This window comes from Lissotriton helveticus, chromosome 2_1, assembly GCF_964261635.1.
Source record: "Lissotriton helveticus chromosome 2_1, aLisHel1.1, whole genome shotgun sequence".
Classification (NCBI taxonomy): domain Eukaryota; kingdom Metazoa; phylum Chordata; class Amphibia; order Caudata; family Salamandridae; genus Lissotriton; species Lissotriton helveticus.
This window is the reverse complement of record NC_136059.1, coordinates 117,031,146-117,054,778: the sequence shown is the minus strand read 5'-3', so window position 1 is coordinate 117,054,778 and position 23,633 is coordinate 117,031,146.

The following is a 23,633-nucleotide window of genomic DNA, read 5'->3' as shown; positions in this document are numbered from 1 at the left end:
CTACAATATAGTAGGAGTGGTCTAGCGAATTTAGGACTATGTAGTCCATAAGCTCGCATAAGGCTGATGTCGGACAGTCCGGGGGTCTGTAAATGACTAGGCCTGTAAGAGACAATTGGGGGGTAATATGCCCCTTACTTTCCAGTGCAAAACTTGTTTTGTGCTGGAAAGAACCATGGGGCAGATTTACAAGCCCCTTGCGCCACCTGACTCACCAGCAACGCATTTTGCTGCCCCATATTTACAAGGGCAGGAAAAGCCACCCTGGGTGACTTTTCCTGTCCTTGTAAATACGACCCCTTTACACGCAGCACTTTGCATGAAAGGTGCATTCCTTGGGTGTTGTTGGAACCAAACACATTTCCAGATTTACAAGAATCGTAAATCTGGAAATGCGTCTGAATACTACGCCTCTCCAGGGGAGGTGTAGGGAGGCGCAAAGAGGAGAAATGTTTTCATTTCTCCTTGTTTTATTTCTCGTTCTATCCGTGCTGCATTCTGCAGCAAACATAGAAAAAGGAAACCACCGCTGGTGATTGTTTGTGTACAGGAAGGTGTCCCTTCCTGCACATAGACAATCATTTCAACAATGACGTTTTGAAAGTTCTATGGTGCATATTAGAAAGACACCAACAAAAATTAGCAGAGAGTCAGAAATGACCAAACAAATTATGTACCCAACAGACAAGAAATGGGAAAAGCTATCAATTCGAACGAGTTCCCATCAGTCCACCATCGAGACCGCCCTTCATCATCTGGGATCTCTTGTTCCTTTCAAGGTTGGGAAACCACAACAGACATGGCAGATTTTGGTGACCAAGTCAAGGGTGTCCCAAACAAAGTGCCCCAGATGTGAACTGGGTGTGTGTCTAGTGGGGAACTGAATAGCAGTGCATGAAAAGTGTTAAAGTGAAAAAGAAAAGAGAAAAAGCTGTAAAATTAGGTAGTGATAGGGGAAAAAACTAATTTTGATATGCACCCTCACACTCCTAAATCAATAAAAACAGTGCAAATAGTAGTGTAACAAATGACTACTGATGGAGATATTAGGTCGACATGTTTCTGCAGGTACTGGAGCCTATAGGTCTCCTTCTGCTTCCTCAGGACCATTAGTGCTGCTGCTATGTATTAAAAAGGTAAATAATATCACCTGATATGTGTGAATCTACTCGTCTTCCCAGCTTTAAGTCCAGAAGATCAGCAAGGACAAAAAGAGGAAATATATGGGTACATAGAAGAAGGGCAAAACAGAAAAAACTGAAAACACAGTTAATAATAGTAACACTGTGTCTTGATTGTAAAGTTATGAATTTACCACAAGCCGTTTATAAAATATCGACAAGTGCTGGACAATCACAGTTTATCACAGGTATTTAATTTTTATTTCACTCACCCACTTGCTGGGAAGGAACAGCCCCACCTCACCTGGCACCAGCTCAGGTAGTGGGTGCACCGCGCTACAGTAAAAACAGAAAGGTATTGTTTTAGATAGGTTGAAAATACCTCCTATTCCACATTCCACCGGTCTCTCACACGCCGCATCCGGCGTCGCACTCTCTCACTAGTTTGATCTTAATCATTATATTTTGGAGACACAGCGTGATATGGTGAAATTCGCTGGGTCCACTTTCAGAGATAATCGTGCTCCCAGCTCGATATCCCTGTCTCCAAAAAGGCTCACAAGGTAGTTCACACGCATCCCCCCTGGCGAAGGACTTAAAAAGGACTGCACCCGATATCCCGCAAAACGCCGCTGCTGCCCCTTAGTATATGTTTGCCCCTTACCTCTCCGTCGGTACACCGGTCGTCCCTCTGAAGCTGTTTCGTGGGGAGGTACCGACTCGGTGTACCGGCGGTGGATAAATAAGTTTGTTACTTCCGTGTTTGGCCGTGGGCTGCATGCGTGCGCACGACGTGATGACGTCGTGACGTAGGGAGATGTAGTTCCCGTGATTACAGACAGAGACCCTGTTCGAATCCCCGCTTAGCACAACATTACAGAAGATGTTTCAAAATAGCGCAAAAAAATGTTAATATTGTAACACTAGCGATCCAAATCTGAGTGGCTGCACTTGCCATCTCTAATGTACAAATTAGGTAGCGTCGTGACGTGTGATAATAGTCGGGAGATGTAGTTCCCGTATTCACAGACAGAGACCCTGTTCGAATCCCCGCTGGGCACAACATTAAAAGGCAGTGTGTCTAAAATACAAAAAGATGTCAATTCTGGTGTATAATTTGTAACACTGGTGATCCAGACCTGAATAGTTGGATTCCAAGGAGCAAACAAGCACATAGTTTTAAGCTCCATGCTAGAATGTCAAGAAACGTGATGGATCCTCAGATTGACATCCAGGGAATATCTTCATTCAACCCCGATTTGTCTGTCTTGAGTCTAAAAACCCATCTTTGTTCACATTTAAAGAGAAATCTGGAGATATCAGTGATAGTTGGTGGAATCCATGGTTGATCAAGTACTGTCCAAAACAGATCAGAGGGTTGATGACCTACTTCAAGGAAGTGGTTGGTTAGTTTTGTCGCTTGTTTGCCACAGTGAATGGAGCTTTTATGCTCAGAGATTCTCAACTTAATTTTCCTCGTTGTCATCCCTACATAGTTCAATTTGCAGGGACATGTAATTAAGTAAATCAGATTCGAACTGTTACAGTTCGTGAACCTTCTGAGTTGCCACGGTCGATCAGTGCCTATGTCAATTGTGAGTGTCTTGGTCGTTTGAGGGCAGGCCGCACAATTGCCACATGGATGATGTCCCATGACTGCAGGTAAGTCCCATAGGGTACCGACTGCTCGTGGGATATTTGTCTTTGGTCTGGTATGTACCAGCTGGTCCTTCAGATTCTGCCCTCCATTAAATGCAAACAAAGGAAGGGGCAACGTGTCAGTGCCTGTATTTAAAATCTTCCAATGTTTTTTTTACAATTTTTTGAATCTTGTTGGAATATGTACAATATGTGTTTACACCGGTGATTCTCTCCTGTTTGGGTTTTGGAGGTGCCACTCCCAAAAGACCCTCTCTGTTATTATTGGAGGCCCTTTTCTTGGCATGTCGAATCAGTTGTTTCGGATATTTCTTAACCAGCAGGTTTTTCTCAAGTACTTGCGAATGTTCATAAAAAGCAGATTTTGTTGAACAATTCCTCTGAATCCGGAGGAATTGCCCAAAGGGCAAATTGTCCCTAAGTGCCTTTGGATGAAAACTTTCATAGTTTAACAAGGAATTCCTTGCCATTGGCTTGCGGTATAGCTCTGATTGTAGTCCCCCTCCGGATGCAGAGATCAGTAGATCTAAAAAGGGTAGTCGATGTTTGTCGAATAATATAGTGAATTTAAGAAAACGATTCCTATCATTTAGCCACACATGGAATTGGTGGAGTTCATCAGCAGTGCCACGCCACACCACCAAGATGTCGTCTATATACCTTTTCCATACTCGCAGACACCGAAGATGGGGATTGGTGTCGGCGAGTATGTGCATCTGCTCAAATTTATGAACATACAGGTTAGCGAGACTAGGAGCAAAAACACTGCCCATGTTAGTCCCGCTAACCTGCAGATAGATCGACTCCTCAAACTGGAAAAAATTCTCAGTCATGGCCAAAGTGGCCAAGGTCATAATAAGTCTGACAGGCGTAATGGAATTAAGGTCTCTATTGGTAAGCAATTCTTCAATTACCTCCAATGTCTCTGTCTGTGGGATCGAAGTATAGAGACTTTCCACATCAAATGACACTAGGAAATTCAAATCCTCATTGAACTCAATGACGGGGAGGATCCTCAAGACATCCTTTGTGTCCTTTAGGAAGGTAGGCATCTCCCTCACTATTGGTTGCAAGAAGAAATCTACAAAGGTAGATAAAGGTTCAAGCAATGAACCAATACCTGCTATAATTGGCCTACCAGGTGGGGGTCGTTGGGTCTTGTGTACTTTTGGTAATATGTAAAAGTACGGCATTTTGGGGTTCACAGTGCAAAGATATTGAGATTCCTTCTGGGTGATCCATCCCTCGGCTAGTGCTTCCTCCACTATATGGCCAATAACAGTAGTGAGTCTATCTGTTGGATCATTGGTCAATTTACAGTAAGCCCTGGTATCATTGAGTTGGCGCAGGCATTCGTCTCGATAGGAGTCCGAATCCATCAGCACAATCGCCCCACCCTTATCGGCTGGTTTGACTATCAAAGATTCTAAATTGGCCAAAGTCCTCACTGCCTCTTGTTCTTGTTTTGACAGGTTAACAAACTGGTTACATGGTTGTTGATACATTTGTCTCAAATCGTGATCTACCGCCTCCTCAAAAGTCAAGACTTTAGCTGGTAGCCCGGCAGTCGTTGGGTTAAAGGTTGAAGGTCTCTTGAGTCCAGTGTTCTCTGTGTCCTCCATTTGCTGGCCAACCTGTTTGTTGGCGAACAGGTGATGGAGCCTAATTTTACGGAAAAATTTTCCCATTTCGATTTGAACAAGAAAAGGATCACCTCTGTTAGTTGTTACAAAACCTAGTCCTTTGTTAAGGACCGATTCCTCAATGTCAGTAAGAATATGTCTACTGAGATTTATCACGAGGCTGGCCCCGCTGATGTCCCCGCCTGATCCTGAGGGACTTTCTTCCCATTCCTCAGGTCCATTGTTACAGGCGGAAGGTTCCAACGGACTTGTCCTTGTTGTGCTCTCCGTCGACCTCTTGGACGTCCGTGGCCCTGTCCTAAAAAAGACTGTTGGTTATGTTCGGGGTACCCTTCCTGCCCATAAACAACATCCCGTGACGCCGGCATCCTTGCATCATGGTGCCAGGGTGCCTGCACGGTGCATGGCTGCAGTTTGTGCACCAGCACAGGGGGAAGCACAGAGATGCAGCACATTGTTGTAGATATGTCAGTTCCCTGTGCTTCCAAACTGACGCAGCGCGGCGTGGCAAAATCACTTGCTGCACCGCGTTGGGTTAGTTTATTGTAAATCTGCCCCCCTGAAAGTAACACAAATCAGCTCAAAGCATTGCTTTCCGTTATTTAGCGCCATGAGGCCTTACATGGGAATTCCCATGCAACCACCCGTGCCTTTTGACTTAAAACCCTATCTTCAAACAATAGCAGACACGGTTTAGCACCAAAGATTAAACCATTTAAAAGAAGGAGTTAAGAGGAGAAATGTTTTCATTTCTTCTTTCTTTTCTGACTTTGCATGCGTGCCGCACTGTGCAGGACACATACAAATTAGGGAACTTTTTAAAGAATGTCTGCATTTAGAATTTTGTACTGGAAGTAAATTCTTCCAGTACAAAACCTATGGCAGACTAAGGCACTCACCCTGGCACTATGGTGCTAAGTTGTGTGCCTGGCGCACAATAGCCGAAATCAGCTCCGGCGCTAGGGAAAGGGGAGAAGAGAGACATATCTTTCTAGATATGGTGCTCTCCTTCTACGTCCCTTCCACGCAACACAGCGAAGCATTTGTGGCTACTGCGTTTTATGACATTTTGTAAATCTGGACTAATTTGTTGTAAATTTTTACAAATGATGGCCCCTCCTTATATTATATGGTGATTATAATCTTTGGAATGCTCAACCTCCATCATTTTATTTTTTGTGTTAAGTTTCGACCTATGTGTATGGTTTTTTTATTTGCACTTTGAGTGTCAATGATTGACCGTATGGAGGAATATTTGGAAAATGTTTTAAGAAAAAAACATCTTGTGAACTTGTAAGTAAAACTGTTTTTACTTTGATTTGGTGATGGATTGGTATTCTGAGAACGGATGTATGACATTACAACACATGCTTTTACCATGCATGCCTTTACATCACAGTTTTTACAACGCATGCTGTTACAACGCATAGCGTTAAGGGGTGCTTGATAGTGAATAGTTTAATTTACTATTCCAACTCCAGTCCCCGTGGATAGTAGGGAAGGTGTTGGATAGTACATTAAACCCATTCCCTATCCTAGAGCGCCCCCCAGCGCAATGTGTTGTAATGACATGCGTTGTAATAGTTGCGTCGTAAAGGCACTGCGTGGTAAAAGTTGCGTTGAAAAGGATGTTTCCCTCTGAGAACATGATAGACATTGTTGTATTTCAGTTAAGATTTCTGTATTATTTGGTGTTATTTTGTAGTTTATTAAAGTGCTTCTGGGTCAAGCTGCAGACTTCAAAGCTGGCACCACAACAACCTACTTTAAAAAGGCTTGAGTAGATGTATACCTTTTAGTTCTAGCCGCAGGAAGCACACATGCGCTGTTACTTGCCACCCTATTGCGTTTTTTTCAAGCCTCTAAATGTTTTTTTAGCCCCTCCCATTACACAAGTTTACATTAATTTTTTGTTACTTTAAACAAGATCACATTCATGTAGTTAAGTGACTTGCCCTGAATCACTAGGGGGGCTTATTTACAAGCCACTTGTTCTGCTGGTACATCACTTTTTCCTTATTAAAAGTGACGCAATGGTGGCGCACTGGGATTTATGTTAGGTTATGTAGCTCATAGAGCGCACGGCTGCCCCTGCAAAGGTGCGTCCCGGCGCTAATAACAGTCGAATGGAGAAGACTACCAGAAAAGGCACAGGGACCTACAGTGAAGGGAAACGATGAGTCTTAGTTGCCTTACGGAATGCTCAGTAATTATTTAGGCTGCGGATGGACAGTGGGAGAGAGTTCCAACATTTGGCTGCCAGTGTACAGAAGCCATGCCCCCCAGCCCGTGCTCTCCTTACCCTAGGAACAGCCACGAGTGTTGGCCCAAAGAACAAAGTTGGCGGGAGGGAATGTAGGGCGAGAGCAGGGTGGCCAGAATGGCCGGGGAAGAGGAGTTCAAGATCTTGAATGCGATGCAAAGGTACTTAAATTCCACGCGTCTGGTCACCGGCAACCAATGTAGTCGGCGAATGGCAGCAGAGATAGAGCAAGCCCTCGGGAGGCCAAGAAGAGTTCTGGCCGCCGCATTCTGAACCCTCTGTAATCCTTAGATCTCTGACTTGTTAGTCCTCAAGTAGTCTCGACAAAATGAGGGCCTGGACGATAACCTGCCGAGTGGACGGATCAAAGTAACCTAACAACGGTTAAAGCCCACGCAGAATACCCATACAGGTCCCTGACACTTTATTAGTTTGGACCTGGAAGCTGAGAGCAGAGTCCACCCAGACACCCAGATTCTTTACCATCTGTTTGAGGGTGGGGCACAATTCACGGCTGTAGGCCACCAATGCTCGCTCCACAGCTCACCATCCCGCCCAACCAACAGGATGTCAGTCTTGCTTGCATCAAGCTGCAGACAGTTGGCAGACATCAACTCAGAAATGGCCATGAGATTGCTTCGGAACATGGAGGCATCCTGCGCTGAGTTGCCAGAAAGCGTCACTACCAACTGTGTATCATCGGCACACAATACCAATGTCAGGCCTCAGCTTCTAGCCACTGCTGCTAGAGGTTGAACATACAGATTAAACAGAGTAGGGCTCAATGCTGCGCCCTGTGGCACCCCTTGTTGAATAGTGTGAATACGAGAGCAAAAAGGGGGGCCGACACCTGAAATGTCCTTTCACGGAGTAAGAAGGCAAACCAGTCGAGGACAGAACCCGAAATCCCAGTATCCTCCAGCCGTTGCAGCAGGTTCTGGTGAGAGACCATATCAAACCATATCACTGAGGTCTAGTAAAATCAGTGCCAACATACGTCCCTCATCCAGTGCGGCTCTCAAATGTTCAGTCACCGCTAGGAGGGCTGATTCTGTGCTTGGCCAGGGCGAAGGCTGTTCTGAGAAATGTCCAAGATGTTATTGTCTTCCAGGTAGCCTGTCAGAGTGGAATTGACATGGGACTCAGCAATCTTAGATATCCAAGGCAGGAGAGATATGGGACGGAAATTCTCCAGTTTGGCTGTGTCCACGGAAGGCTTTTTAAGAGGGGGTCACCCTTGCTTGCTTCCATGTCCTAGGGACAACTGCCCTGGACAGGGACATATTTAATCACCTGACACAAAGGAGACATGAGCACAGGTAGGGAGTTCATAGATTGCTCCGGTTTAAGGGGGTCAGCAGGAGAGCCTGGTTTCACCTTGCTGCATAGCATACGCAGCTCGTCCTTAGAGAATGATGGAAGGGGCGTGAGAGTGCAGGTGGTACAGGGACTGAATGCTGAGCTCAAAGATGAGGCAGCTGGCAAGAAGGAATTATAGATGTTTTCCACATTTTCCACAAAGAAGGTGGCAAGAGCCTCACATTGCTGCATGATGTCATGCAGTGCGATGGGGGTAACCCTGTCTGTTTAAGATCTTTAAGTATACCAAAGATACATTTAGCAGGGTTTTTACTGCCCTTGATCTCATTAATGTAACCTTGTAGTTAAGCCCCTTACCGCAGGAGTCCACTGCGGCAAAGGGGCGGACAATGGGTGTTGCTGTGGGTGTTTCACTGCAACACTCATTGCTTTTGACGCTGCCCCAAATTTACAATCCTGGGGCAGCACCAAAAACATATACATTTCTTCTTGTATTTTGCTCTTTCTAGATGTGCATTCTGCAGCACACATAGATACAGCAAATCGCCTTTCAATATAGCTTATGTGCAGCAAGGTTCCCCTTCCTGCACATAAACAATCGCCCCTGCAGCGCAGGCACCCTTGTAACATGGCCCAAGGTTGCCTGCTCTGGCGCTAGGTAGCTTTTTTTTAGCACCAGTGGAAACGCAAGGGTGTACCGTATTTTTAAAATACGGGCATCCCTGTCTTTTCAAAATGTTGGAGTGCAACATTACCAATGTTGGCAGGATGTATGACATTACAACGCATGCTTTTACATCGCATGCCTTTACAACGTGGTTTTTACAACGCATACCATTACAACGCATAGTGCTTTTAGGTGCTGGATAGTGAATTGTTTAATTTACTATTCCAACTCCAGTCCCCGTGGATAGTTGGGAAGGTGTTGGATAGTACATTAAACCTATTCCCTATCCTAGAGCGCCCCCCAGCGCAATGCATTGTAATGGTTTGCGTTGTAAAAGTTGCGTCGTAAAGGCACTGCGTGGTAAAAGTTGCATTGTAAAGGTTGTTTACCATGTTGGCATAACACCGGGCTTAGACATTTTCTAGTAAACATCCTCTGCTATCTCCCAGTACTTCTACTTCTACATGTATATTTTTTCATAAAACTGCACATGGGCTGCTCTTCTCGGAATAATTACACAGGGTGCTCTCTGAATTCCCCAACATGATATGAACGGTTATAATTACTCTTTCTCACTACCTGCCTGAAAGGCACCCACCAATAGGAAGTTTGCAGTCAACAAATCATTGGGACTGACCTATGTATTAACACTGAGGGGCATATGTACAAGCCCCTATCGCCACGGAAGTGTCAGTTTTTTAGACGTTCCAGTGGTGATAGGGGATTTGCCATATTTACAAGGCAGCTTCAAGCCACTTAATGTGGCTTAAAGCTGCCTTGTAAATAAGGCCCCCTTTCACGCTACGCTTTAAAAACAACAAAACAATTATTAGTAATATTTTTCTTTTTATTGATTTTCATAACACACAGGACATTTGTTACAATTCCACAATGTCATGTTACACATGCCTGATTACATAGCATATAGTGCCGTTGTGCAATGCAGTGACAAATATTCTGCATAACCATAAAAAATAACAGTAAGGACAATCTCCATCTTATGTGATTCCTTGATCTGTACATCGCTCATTCCTCTATCATGGGATGCCATCGCCGACTTGTACTTAACAATAAACAAAGTTAAGAGCATGTGTTATCGATCACAGCAAAATATATTATCCCCACATTTGCATATATTAGTTTGTTAGGTCTGAGTTTGCATTCATCATATAAACAACATATGGTGCCCAGATATCTCGCCGTCGTGAGGCTTCAGGTAGCTCTTCTGCATAGGTTTCCAGCTGTGTTTTGCACAAAATGCATTAGTCATGATTAATTAGAACTCCTCAGAGGCACTGCATCTATTTTAACAAAACTAAGCCAGAACGCTCGGCCGGCCATTGAAAGGGTTGCTCTTTTAATAATGGCACGCACGCTGGATGTACTTGCAGCAAGTATTTTATGTTCACTAAGGGGCATATTAACAAGGCAACTCTATAAAATTATCGGCTAATTTTATTGCCTTATCAGCAAACACACGCTATCGCATGTTTTGCTGACTAAGCTCTCGTTTCCAGCACGTCTACCTTTGCATCGCTAATGAGATGCAAAGTAGGCATGGCTGTGAAACCAACCAGGGAAAATATCATGAAGGCAGCTTTGTGATATTAAAAGGCAAACTTAACATGGGGGGTGGATTCTGCGGCTAAGACCACAGGCCCTATCATCTACGATATCCTGTTTTCCACTATGGAAAACGGCGATATCCACACTATCTCTGGAATTTTTATCGCCTCGGCGATGAGTGTTGTTGATAACGCGCTAACCGGGAAATACATTCCAGAGATAGCCTGCAATAAATATCTAAGCGCGCTTTGCAATATTTATCGCCAGCCCTTGTTAATATGCCCCTCAATGAGGCCGCTTTTATTGTTGATTGAAAACTACTGGATATACAAGAAACTTTGCAGTGCCATCCCCCAGTAACGAAACCGCCCCCCCTCCCCAGCCTCCCATGGTGCCCCTCAGCTTCACATAGACTGGCTCTAATGTGCACTTAATTTCTTTTACAGTGTGACTCTTCCCAGGTATGTAGTACAGGGTGTCGGAGTGCTTACATCACACACACATTATATAGAGACAATGACTTAAATAAACGTGAAAGTCAATTTATAATAAATGTTACTAAATATAATGGGTGCTACAAGGTGTAATCATTCTTTTATCTTTCATTCAGCCTTTCATTGTTCATTCTGTCCTTCCATCTGTGTGCCCATTTATATCCAAACATATTCAACTATTTGCAAACCTATCCACCATGTATCCTTCCATTCATCATTTCACTCCCCATCTCCATCCACCCTTTCACTCATCCATCCATTATTTATCCGTCCACCCTTTTACCCCATCCATCCATACACTCATCCATCCACTCTTCCACCCATCCATCTATTCACTCATCCATCCAGCCATTTCCCCTTTCACCCATCCAGCCATCCTTTCACTTACTCATCCATCCGCCCAGTCACTTATCCTTCCACCCATGCACCCTTTCTGTCATTCATCCTCCCTTTCTCTCTCCATCCCTTTTCACGTATCCATCCTTCCACCCACCCACTCATCTACTCATCCATTCATGAATCCATCCATTGACCCTATTACTGATCATCCTTTCACTCATCCATCCATCCGTTCTCTCATCCATCCACCCTTTCACTTCTTCACTCATCTAGCCATCCTTTTGTACAGCTACCCCCTTTCACTCACTCATCAGTCCTTACATACACCCTTTCACTCATCCATCCATGTATTCACCCTTTCACTTATCAATTCATCAATCCATCCATCCTTTCACTCATCCACCCAGCCATTCACACGCCCATTATCTACCCTTTCACTCATCCATCCACCCTTTCACTTACCCTTCCACCCTTTTACCCATCCATCTACCCTTCCACCCATACATCCATCTATTTACCTTTTCTCTCATCCGACCTTCCACTCACTCATCCATCCATCCTTTTTTTCATTATGTATCCATTCAGTCTTTCTATTCATCATTTCACAAATCCATCCAGCCAATCACACATTCCTTCACTTATTTATCTACCCACCTTTTCACATTATGAGCTGAGCCTTTGTCTGCAGAGTTGCAGACAGAAGAGGCCCATCAAGAACTTCACCTCACTGTAGTTCCTAAAGCAAGGGGTGGGGTGGGTGAAGGTTCACTATGCCCCTGCACATAGGCAATCTGAAAACCTAGGGGCAGATTTACAAGCCGTTTGCGCCTCTTTTACACCGCCGTTGTGTCACTTTGTGACGCAGCGGCGGCGCAAAAGATGCACCATGGTGCGGGGTATTTACAACGTGACGCATCTGGGAGATGCATCACGTTGTAAAGGCCTGTGCCATAAGGAGGCGTTCCTGCTCAGGAAGGCCTCCTAAAAGTGGCTGAGTGAAATCTACAAGATTTCACTCAGTCACTTTTAGGCCAATGCTGCATCAAAACCCTGCGCCTGCTTGAAGCAGGCGTGAGGCTTGACACAGCATTGGACAGATAGGCCCCCCCCAGAGCATTGCTGGAGCTGCGTCGCGCTTGCGACGCAACTCCAGCAATATGCCGCGTCACGCATCTGGCCGTTTTTGCCCCATGGTGCGCCGCATTGTAAATGCGGCGCACCATGGGTGGCGGAGCTGCGGCGCACAATAACTGGCGCATCTCTGGGGATGCGTCAGTTATTGTAAATCTGCCCCTTAGTACTCATGAGTTATGCATGATGCACAGTGCCAGGACGTGAGGTGACTGTGACATGGTGTTGTTTTCAGGGCTCTAAGTGGGGTTAGAAAACTAGGGGGTCTCTTCAAAGGGGGTGTTCGATGTAATTACGGGGGGCATGGCTTAAATCACCTAGGATAAAAATCTGTGCTTAGCATTGTGTTCTGCCCACCCGAGTAGTATTATGTTGTGTCTGTCATTGTATCCAGATATATAATTAGGGCTCCCGGTTTTCCGTTTTTACGGATTTATATATATAAATACAGACGGAAATCTATATTTCCTATGTCTGTATTTATATTTATAAACGGCAAAATACTAGTAAATTTGGCACACTGGCTACAGGGTATTGCTACTGACGGGGCACTGCGAATGGAAGATAAGGCGCGATTAGATAAGATAAGGGCTTTAGAGAGCAGCAGGGCGCCGAGTAGAAACAAAGGGGCATATTATCAACACAGGCGATAAAATTATCGCTGCTTTTATCGGCAGAAAACTGCCGCAAAAGCGGCTTTAGCTGCAGTTTTCTGCCGATAAAAGCAGCGATAATTTTATCGCCTGTGTTGATAATATGCCCCAAAGGGACACTGACAGATGGTAGCAAAGTTTTGCTAATGGGCTTGGGCACGCAGCACCCGTGAAAAAGCCAGCTCTCACAGGGTGTAGACACTGCCTGCATTCTGGTTAGAAGGGGAGAAATAAACAACAAAGCCTCGTTAACTGTCTTTTTAAAGGAAATTCCCCTCTGCCTTCTGTGATTAACAGGGCCATTAGCGCGCGAAAGCGCTACCTAATGGCCCTGCACATGCCCTGTGACTTGTCTCCAGTTACCTGTCATCAGGCTGCACGCCTATCACAGGGCTCAAAGGAATGCAACACCCCTTCACCCCCCTCCCCCCATCCCCCTCCGTCCTGTGTCAGAGCCTGGGATTCCAGTATCCCATGTGTTCTTAATCTGCCTATTCACTATTTCTCACTTTTTATTTTATTTTTACTGCCACAGTGGGGAAATGCATGTAGTGAAATAGTGAAAAAGCATCTCACAAGTAGGGACCACACATCCCCCCCAAAAAAAAACACTGACCATTTTTTTCTGTTTACAGAGTCTGCAAGAGAACATTGTGTTGAGAATATATTATTACTTAATTTTAATTTTTGTTTAATTTAGTCATTAATGTTGGTTTCCCAGAGCTATGAAATACTGCTTGGTTGGAATCTTTTAAACCTGATAACTATTTTTCTATGAGGGCATTAATTTTTAAGCGTTGAATGCAAGTTTAACTGTTTTACAAATGTGCAGCTTTTGTTGCACTTCCATACTGTGACTATTATTGCGTAGCCTCAAAATCAGTGCTCAGCTGTTGAAGCACCTATTCTTCCACATGCAAACTGGTGCCACATGAACCTTAACAAACATTGGCATAGCCAATAGGTCTCGCCTTTGGGACGTTATAAGTCTTTATCCATGTAATAGTTGATATTGTTGCACCAACGATATTGTGCTGCATAACTAAATACTTATAAAGTCCCAAAGGCTAGACTTATTGGCTATGCCAATGCTTGTTATTTGTTTTCTAGTACAATATAGACTATATTGTACAAGAAAACGAATAAAATTGTCAATTTAAATAAATGCGGAAAAATACTAGCTCTAGCGTCGTCTTTTGTTTGTGCCAAAAATAAATGTGGATAAATATAGAAAAATAGGCCAAAAAATAAATATGGATAAATACAGACGGAAATGGCAAAAAAATAAATATCATAAAACCGGGAGCCCTATATATAATACAGCAAGTATCATTACAACAACAACAAGCCGGACTATTGACTTTGTCAATAGTTGTTAGTTGCTTAAATTAAAAAAGCAGCAACCATGGCTTTGTTGAATATAATATTGAAAAGGCTCAGCCAGTGAAAGAACTTTTTTAATTGTTTCGCAGGCTTCTTTATATAAACTGTTTTCTCACCTTGCAGCATGCGCGTTTTACCTTTTATCCATCTGACAGAAGGCCCTGCTGGACACTGAGGCAGGAGGAGGACACCGCATGCTGTAACAGCCCAGACTGCTTGTCATTCTGCTCTTGTCCTCAGAGGGGTGTGAGGGGCCGCATCCGGGGGCTGAGGCTTCTGGCAGGGGAGCAGTGCTGCTCCCTCTAGTGGCCATAATTAGGGACTAAAGGCGTCCGCAAAAAGGATCCTCATGGACCAGGGACTGAGGTCCAAATTTACAGAGAGCTGGTCACCCTACTCTGCAGTGACCAAAGACTATTGGCAACACCGCCTTCCCACAATCCTTTGCGTAATATCTGCATACAAACCCTCATTGCGTGGGATCAGGCAATTGCAGCGCCCCAGGACTTACAGCCTGATTCATGTACGGGCCGTTTTGCGTGGCCCTAATAGCGAATCATAGCGACTCGCTATTGAGGACACGCAAAACGGTATTCAAGTAGGAATTGCTAAATAAATAGCGATTCCTACATGTTCTCTATTTGCGAGTAGAAATTTCCTACTCGCAAAAAAAGGAATAACTCCCCATTCATTCCTATGGGCCAAAAGGCCCATAGGAATGAATGGGGAGTATCCCTCATTTGCGAGTAGCAATTTACTACTCGCAAATAAGATAGCGATTTTAAGGGTGCCAGGGGTGTCCAAAGGACACCCTGTAGCACCCCTAAAATGCACATTTGAACAGGTGTTGCGGACACACATGTCCAAAGGACATGTGTGTGTGCAACATGCAACTTAGAAAAATGCTTTTAAAAGCATTTTTCTAAGTTTTTGCTATTTACCGAGAGGTCTGGCAGCCCAAATTTGCAAAATCGCAATTTTTGAAAGTGTCATGAATAGCATTTAAGGAATCTCTAATAGAGATTCCTTAAATGCTAATCCTCGCATATTAGCTAATTCCTCATTAGCGATTTTTGCATTTGGGATTGTGAATCCCAACTCGCATATTAGCTAATTCCTCATTAGCGATTTTTGCATTTGGGATTGTGAATCCCAAATGCCAAAATTGCACTCGCAAAAGGCAAGATTCTGAGAATCTTACCCTTTGCGAGTGCAATTTAGCTTCATGAATCAGGCTGTTAGTGCCACCGCCTGCCCACAATCCTTTGCGAAAAATCTGCATACAAACCCTCATGTCACTTCGCTTTCATCCCTACGAACCATAGATAACTAGTTTTGAATCTTGTGTTTACAGATTATATTGAGCGTTTTTTGTTCCAAACTCTCTATTGTTGATCGACACGTTGCAGCCTCGCCCTAACCTTATCAGGCGATCATATTTTAGCCTTAACGAGAGCTGCCATGTTCTGTGATACCGATAATGCAATTACGTTCTCTCTACGTGACGTTTCACTCGTACTTTGTGTGACAGTGAGACTCACGTATTGAATTTTTGGAAGGCATTTTCTGGAGGACATGTCTGGCAATTGTACAAAAATAGACATGTTAGGATTAAGTCACTCATGACTGTCTTTCAACAGAGATAACATGAGAGTACCATTTGTGTCAAAACACTGCCTTTAGAGTTACTAAATTGACTGTTTTGATGACGGTCCATCTGGACAGGCCGACGCCATCTTGGTTTGGGGTGGCATAGGAGGGTATGCTGACTGTAAAGCAGCATCAGTCAGTGACCACAGAGCCTGTGCCACATTTATGCCATCAACCAGCAAAAATATATTCACTAGAAATACAATATCTAGTGCGTGTATCGTTGCCAGCTGACCCCATGAGCGTGGCACAGGCTCTGCTGTCACTGACTACTGCTGCCTGTTTTATATTTGTTTACTTTAGTCCATTTAAAACGCAGTGGCGGCTCCCCCATAGGGGCGGGGGGTGTGGCCTCACTTCTTTCTCGCGGTGTGACGGTAAAAACTACCATTTATGTTTCTGCCTTCTCGCATTGCGAGAAAGCGGAAGTGCCTCTGTGCCTGGTTTTCTTTTCTTAGTTTCGTATTTCCTTTGGTTTCTGGGTTTTCTTTGTAAGTTTCCTATTTCTTTGGCATTGAGAGCCTGATTCATGAAGCTAAATGCGCTCGCAAAAGGGCCAGATTCTCAGAATCTGGCCCTTTGCGAGTGCAATTTTTGCATTTGGGATTCATCATCCCAAATGCAAAAATCGCTAATAAAGAATTAGCAAATATGCGAGGATTAGCATTTAAGGAATCTCTATTAGTGATGCACCGGCGGCGCAAGGCCTTCATAAATCTGCCCTTAGTTTCACCAGAGTTGCTGAGAAATTAGAGAGACGGGCGTTTTCAATAAAAGGTATTTATTGAACACTTTTCTATCTCAAGCATGAGAAATTTACTGCTACAATAGTAATGCTGGTTATAAAGTACAAGGGGCCTTATTTATGATGGCCTTGCGCTACCAGTGCGTCACTTTTTCCCATGTTAAAAGTGACGCACCGGCTGCGCAAGGCCTTCATAAATAAGGCCCAAGGCATATATAAAGAACAGTTAGGCATATTACCAAGCAATAGCGATAATTATCGCTATTGCTTGGTTAGAGACAAAAATTTACCGCAGAGCTGCGGCGATTTTTAGCGCAGATATACCTTGGTATTACCAAGGTTTATTGCAAATGCGATAAAAAACGGCCGCAATGCATGAATATCGCTGAAAAGTCAGCGATATTCATGCATTACCGAGCTAATGCTCTTAGCCATGTTATCCACCTCCCATTGGATAACATGGCTAAGAACTGCTCAGGGGCAGGTGTTAGCTTTTGGAGATATTCGCGCTTAGCGCGAATATCTCCAAAAGTTGGTAATAGGAGATAGCGATGTTAGCGACTGTTTCCAGTCGCTAACATCTTGGCACGCCCACTTTGCATGTCATTAGTGATAAATATCACTGACATGCAAAGTGGGGCCCAAGATGGTCGCTATCTCCTACTAGCTGTCGCTAACTGGTGTTAGCGACAGCTAGGTAATAGGGAGATAATTTTATCTCCGCTTTCTTGGCTTTTAAAGCCAAAAAAGCGGAGATAAACCCCCTTGATAATATGCCCCAGTATTATAAAGTAGTACTGAAAAGCATGATATGGTTTCTAAGCCATAAGTTGCTTTAAATAGATAAAATGCATAAAATACATACAATGATAAAAGAGATGGCTAAAAGTACTCAACTGGTGCCTCTAAAATACCCCTACCCCGATGTACCTGACCTAAGCCTAGCACAAGGGACGAAATAAGTTTAGGAGTAGTTATAAGTTTAGTATTCTTTGCCTAGAATCTGCCAAGAGTCTAATCAAGAATTCTCTAAGGGTCTAAGCAGCTCCGTACCTTGGTTTAGAATGAAGGAGGTCTTGTATCTCTCTCTCAGGACTCGATCTCCCAGATACCCGCAAGGGTAAGCTGGAAACACTGGAGCTGGATTTCTCGGCAAGAGAAGAAACAGCGTCTCTCAGTGCGTCTGCTGGAGGGTCGGCTTCCTTCGGCACTTGCTGCTGCAGGGCGTCGGGCAAGTAGTTAGCCAATCTGCTCCAAGAACCACGGTGTGTTAGTTTGGGCAAATGTAGGCATATTTATACCATGAAGGGGCCGAGTTTGACGCATGATTGGACTTAATAACGTCACTCAAAGGTTCAATTCTCAGAAAACTCCAGGATTTCTTGGATAACTTAATATTCAAGCAGGGGGAAGATCCTAGATGCTGAATGCGGGTTTTTCCAAGAAATCGTTGTGAATTCTCGTAACTTAGTGAAAGTAGCCTTGCCGTATTTGGGCTGTAAGGCTCAGGCCAAATATGGTAATGATTTCTATGCCTATACAAGTATAGGGTAAAGTATACCTATATAAGGGCATGAAACGGGAAAAGTTACTCTAGGGTCCTAGATTCGTTTACAACAGAACATGGGCTTCTATTGGAATTCTCCAGGGCATATTATCAAGCCCATTTTCTGATGCTAAACCAGCGATAATTTTAACGCTGTCCTTGATAATACGCCCCTTACATTGCTCCGTTAAGGCACGTTGTAGGGGTCGCTTATTTTGGAGGGAGTTGGTTTCCAACATGCACGCTATCATTCCTTTTAGAGAGTGGTTACTCTGTCCCAACTCCATAGTTGCTCTTGTTGCACTTTATCTGTCTTCCGATCTCTTCAGATGTAAAAGTCACTTCTGCGAACTATTTCTTTTCTCCCATTTCTGGGGCGTTGAAGGCGATTGTAGATATATCCTTTGCTTCCGTGAAATTCATGTTAGGGAGAGCTCTGGAGATTACAATCAGGTCACCCATGTTTCCTGTGTCACCTTTCTGCAAGATTTATAATCTGGAAGGAAACATTAGTTTAATTGTGGATTTAGATTGTGTGAGATGGGATGCAGTGAGTGAAGCCTTCCTGGGGGCAGGCAGTACAGCGAAACAGGGGGTGCTGGTCACTCGTGCCAACGACCCTGTAAAAAAGGTTTGTTTACATTAGCAAAAGAGGGGGAGATTTTCCAAAAAGTTGTGCAGCCCCCCACAAGGCTGCACTGCGTTGCGTGACATGTAGGGGGCTCAAAGATATGACTCTCTCCTCCCCTTTCCCTTGGGCTGATTACTGCTGCTGTGCACCTTGCACACACCTTAGCGCTGCAGTGCTAGGGTTTGTGCAAGACTCCAGCATAGGTTTTGTATAAAAAGGGTACCCTTCCTGTACAAAATACTATACTCGACACAAGGGAAAGCTTTTCCCACTTTGTATGTGTGCTGCACAGTGCAGCGCGCATGCAAAGTCGGAAAAGGAAGGAGAAGTGAAAGCATTTCTCCTTCTCTGCGCCTAGTTGAAAAGGGTGCAGTTTTCTCATGCTAAACCAAATCTATTGTTTTTAGCAAATTGGTATTAGCATGAGAAACCAAGGGTGGTTGCATGGGAACGCCCATGCACCACCCTTGGTACCCCCCCATGGCGCAAAGTAAAGCAAGGCAGCACAATGTGCTGCTTCGCATTACTTTTACGTTATTTCCAGCGCTAAACAAAATTAGCGTTGGAAAGGAAATTTACAAAACAAATTGATTTTGCGTCATTTTGCATCACTTTTGTGATGCAAACACTGCACAAAAGCATAGTAAATCCCCCCAAGTGCATTGCCAATTACGTGTCACGTGGACCTAACGATGCCAGCCTCACATTCTCTCTCGATTGCCACGGAATAAGAAAACAAAGGTTGAATTTGCCCACCACTCAATCATTGGCTATAATAATCTCAACACAAACTGATAACGTGCAGGGGTGGCACCTGTTGCAGGAAAGCCAACAACGCATGGCTCCGCCTCTCGATTCATTCAGTGCAGGCTTGCTCTGCTGGGTGATTTTCTCACTTGACTTCGGATATAGGAACTGTTGTAAGTTGTCCTTTATTGCAACCACGTCACGTGAGAATGCGCCCTTGCCGGGCTGAGAGTGATACTCGGATGATGAATGCAGCCAGTTCCTAGGCCGTGTTGTGGTGCGTGCCAACTCATACTTTCAAACGATACATTATTTTACAATGCTTCTCAATACTGTGCAGTAGTCTGCAGTCAGTTAGCACACAGTTTGTGCATTGCATGCTGCCAGCAACGCACCTGGCTCATGCGGATTCACCTAATGGAGCACAGTTTACACTACCGTGGCAGTGCTTCACAGTCAGACACCTGCTGAGACACTACGTACATGCGTGACGATGCATTTCACTGCATAATGTGGATTACCACACTGAAATGCGTTAGTCTAACGCTTGATGCGTGGTACTTGGCAGGACTGTCTTTATTGTATTCATGAAACAGACGGTCTGGCTTTTTATAGTCTTGATGGTGTGAGAACAGGAAGTCATTCAGTTGTGACGTCAATCCTCCATCAGTCCTGGCAAACTATGGTGTGCCTAATGTGGGGTATATTTACAAACCCCTATCGCCACCAGAGCGTTAATTTTTTATGCTTTGGTGGCGGTGTGGCATTTCAATATTTACAAGGTAGCGCTAAGCCACTTAATGTGGCTTAACGCCACCTTGGAAATATGCCCTTTTTCCGCCGAAGTTCTCTCTGGAAAAGGGGCTTACAATGGGTGTTGCAGTGGGTGTTCCACTGAAATGACCATACTTTTTGCAAGGTGCCCCAGATTTACACGGCTGAGACAGTGCCAAAACAAAGACCAGAGAATACCTAGAATGGTGATACCAGGAGAAACTATTAATTTCCCCTCACTTTTCGCTCTTTTTACGTGTGCTGTTTCAACCATTATTGATTCTTTATGTGCAGGAATTTGTCTCTTCCTGCACATAAACAATCGCCCCTGCAGCGCAGGCACCCTTGCAACAGTTCGGGCTGGACTGTTCCCATGAGGCACAGGGTCAGACTGATTTGCATATAGCCATGTCTGAACTGGGGTGGCAGAGTGGGCTAAAGAACGGTGATGGATTAAACCCAGATCTTTTGACTGGGTGTGAGTGTTTGATTGATTCAGATGCTCCGTCCATCACCACCCCCTTTTGTACCGCTTTTGGCCGCCATAAGTGTGGCAGGGTATGCTCAGACATGAGTCCCTTGCTCACTTGGCCACTGGATTCAAGCAAGCTGGGCTCAAGATTGCTGGAATGCTAGAAACCGGTCCTTGGAAGCTTGTTTCTGGTCCAGGGAGGACGTGGCTTTGTAGTTTGGGCTGGACTGTTCCCATGAGGCACATGGTCAGACTGATTTGCATATAATCATGTCAGAACTGGGGTGGCAGAGTGTGCTAATAAACAGTGATGGATTAAACCCAGATCTTTTGACTGGATGTGAGTGTTTGTTTGATTGATTCGGATGCTCTGTCCATCACCACCCCCTTTTGTACCACCCTTGCAACATTATGGCAAGGGGCCTGCACTTGTACTAGGGAACTTTTTATGAACCATTGATGGAGCAAGTATTCATAGAAAAGAGACTTGCTCATTCGCAATTCACTCCTTTAAACTATTAACCAAATATTACATTTGTTTTATGTAAAACTAACTTGCACCACACACACCTTACCTATGTGTTTACTAACGTTAGCAGAACGAATGAAGGACAAAAATGCTCTAATCGGGGAATCTTTACTGCGCATGCGTCAATTGCATCTATGTTGTATGACGAGCTATCGCTTGGAGGGAAATCCTTGCGCATGGGCAGAAGACACTAATAAGGCGGCTTGAAGGCTTGAAGGCTCGCCTACAGGGCATCTGCTTTGCTGAAAAGAAAACAAGCTATTATACTAACGCTAATGCAGGAAAAATAATAATAATTAAAGGGGAATAGAGTAGAGATGGGTGGTATACAGTGAAATCATTTATTCTTGGTAAAGTAACATTTGTCTTTCTAACTTTATTATTAGTGTGCATTTGGGCCTCTCATCTGGAGCTGAAGTAAAATGAACCACCTGACAGCTGCGCATGACTATTGAGAGTGGACCCGGAAGGATGATGCACAGGTTGGAAGAGGGGCAAGGTCGCCGAATGGAGGAGCCTGAGAAAATGCAGTGAAGAGTTCAAATGCATGAATCTACACATCTGAAATATTAAAAATGTTGCAAATGTAATGTGAATGCAGGTGGGAAATAAAGTTTGTATAAAGAATTAAGGGGATGGGTTTGTGAACAATAAGTTAATAGAAATTGATGTCATGTAAGCATGGTGTGATGGAGCTTCCCCCCTTGCCTGACCAATCATATTTCGTATTTTTATGATATTGAAAGATTAATGGGTGGAACATCCTAAACGAAAGGTATAACTAAGGTAGCTTTAGTTAGTTAGTTAGCTCATTGAGACGGAGATGATGTGTTTGGTGCCGACGATGCTGTGAGCCGAATGCTGGGGGGAAGATGCTGTGAGATGCTGATGAAAAATCTAATGCAAAATCTGAAGCAGAACTTTCCCTCCTAAATTAATTGGGTTAGAAGAAGATTAAGAAAGAATCTTGAGGAGGAAGAGAGTGTCAGAGAGGGGTGGGGCGCAATCATCAGTATTAGAGAAGTAACTGTCCTGTCCTGATTCCTGTCCTTATGGCTTTGTTTCTTGAATCTATCTCAGGGTTCGCTCACCAGCCCTTTGGCCAAGGGGTTGGTCTTTCATATCATTCTTGGTAAAGTATTTTCATTATTTAAATGATCTTTCTCTCTGTCCTCTCCCTTTCTGTGCATTGATCATTGCTTGGATCCGTGATAAATATATGATGAATGCTTAATGTGAACTTTTAAAATATCTTTTTGGAATTACCTGCATACTTGGAGCTCGCGTGTATCTTGATCAGACTGCTCTCCCCAGTCCACCGCAGCAATTCCGTGCTGTTTGTGTGGAGGGAGGCACTCACTTCCTGGTGGAGCCGCGCAGAGCGGCCATTGTGGCAGGGTGGCGCTCTAGTGGCCGACCAGCCTCAGAGTACTTAAGTTCAAACGGGCCGACGCGCTCGAGGACAAAGCTCAACTCCTCGCGCTAGCCCCATGAGCTTAATACAACCTGTGACTTTTTAAATTGTTGAATGCTTAATGTGAACTTTTAAAATATCTTTTTGGAATTACCTGCATACTTTGAGCTTGCGTGTATCTTGATCAGACTGCTCTCCCCGGTCCACCGCAGCAATTCCGTGCTGTTTGTGTGGAGGGAGGCACTCACTTCCTGGTGGAGCCGCGCAGGGCGGCCATTGTGGCAGGGTGGCGCTCTAGTGGCCGGCCAATCTCATACGTATATAAACACTATGATGCCTACGCGCAGCGGGCGCGCCTAAGGCAAGCCCGTCTGTGCCCGTCCGCGCCCGACTGGGACCGGGGGCCCTGGATTATGGCCAAAAATACACATATTCTGCTGGTAAGTTACTCTCTCTTAGACCTCCTTCTCACCTTTGCCCTCCTCTTGCCCCTCATATACTGAGACGCACCGCAATTTGAGCCATCTCATAGGATACATTACCTTATTCAAATATTAAACATAGCAATATCCCGTCTTCGACCGATCTCCAACTAAAACTTCGATGCTTATATCTTAACACTAGATCTATGGTTAAGCACCAAATGGATATATTTTTATTACTTACCACTAAAAAACCTGGGGGCAGATTTATGAAGGCCTTGCGCCGCCGGTGTGTCACTTTTTCCCATGTTAAAAATGACGCACTGGCGGCGCAAGGCCTTCATAAATCTGCCCCCTGATATTCTTTTGGTCACAGAGACTTGGCTTAACCAAGACTCACTACCGGACATTCTTGCGGCACTTCCATCTGAGTATTATATCCTAGCTGAGAATCGTCCTATGGG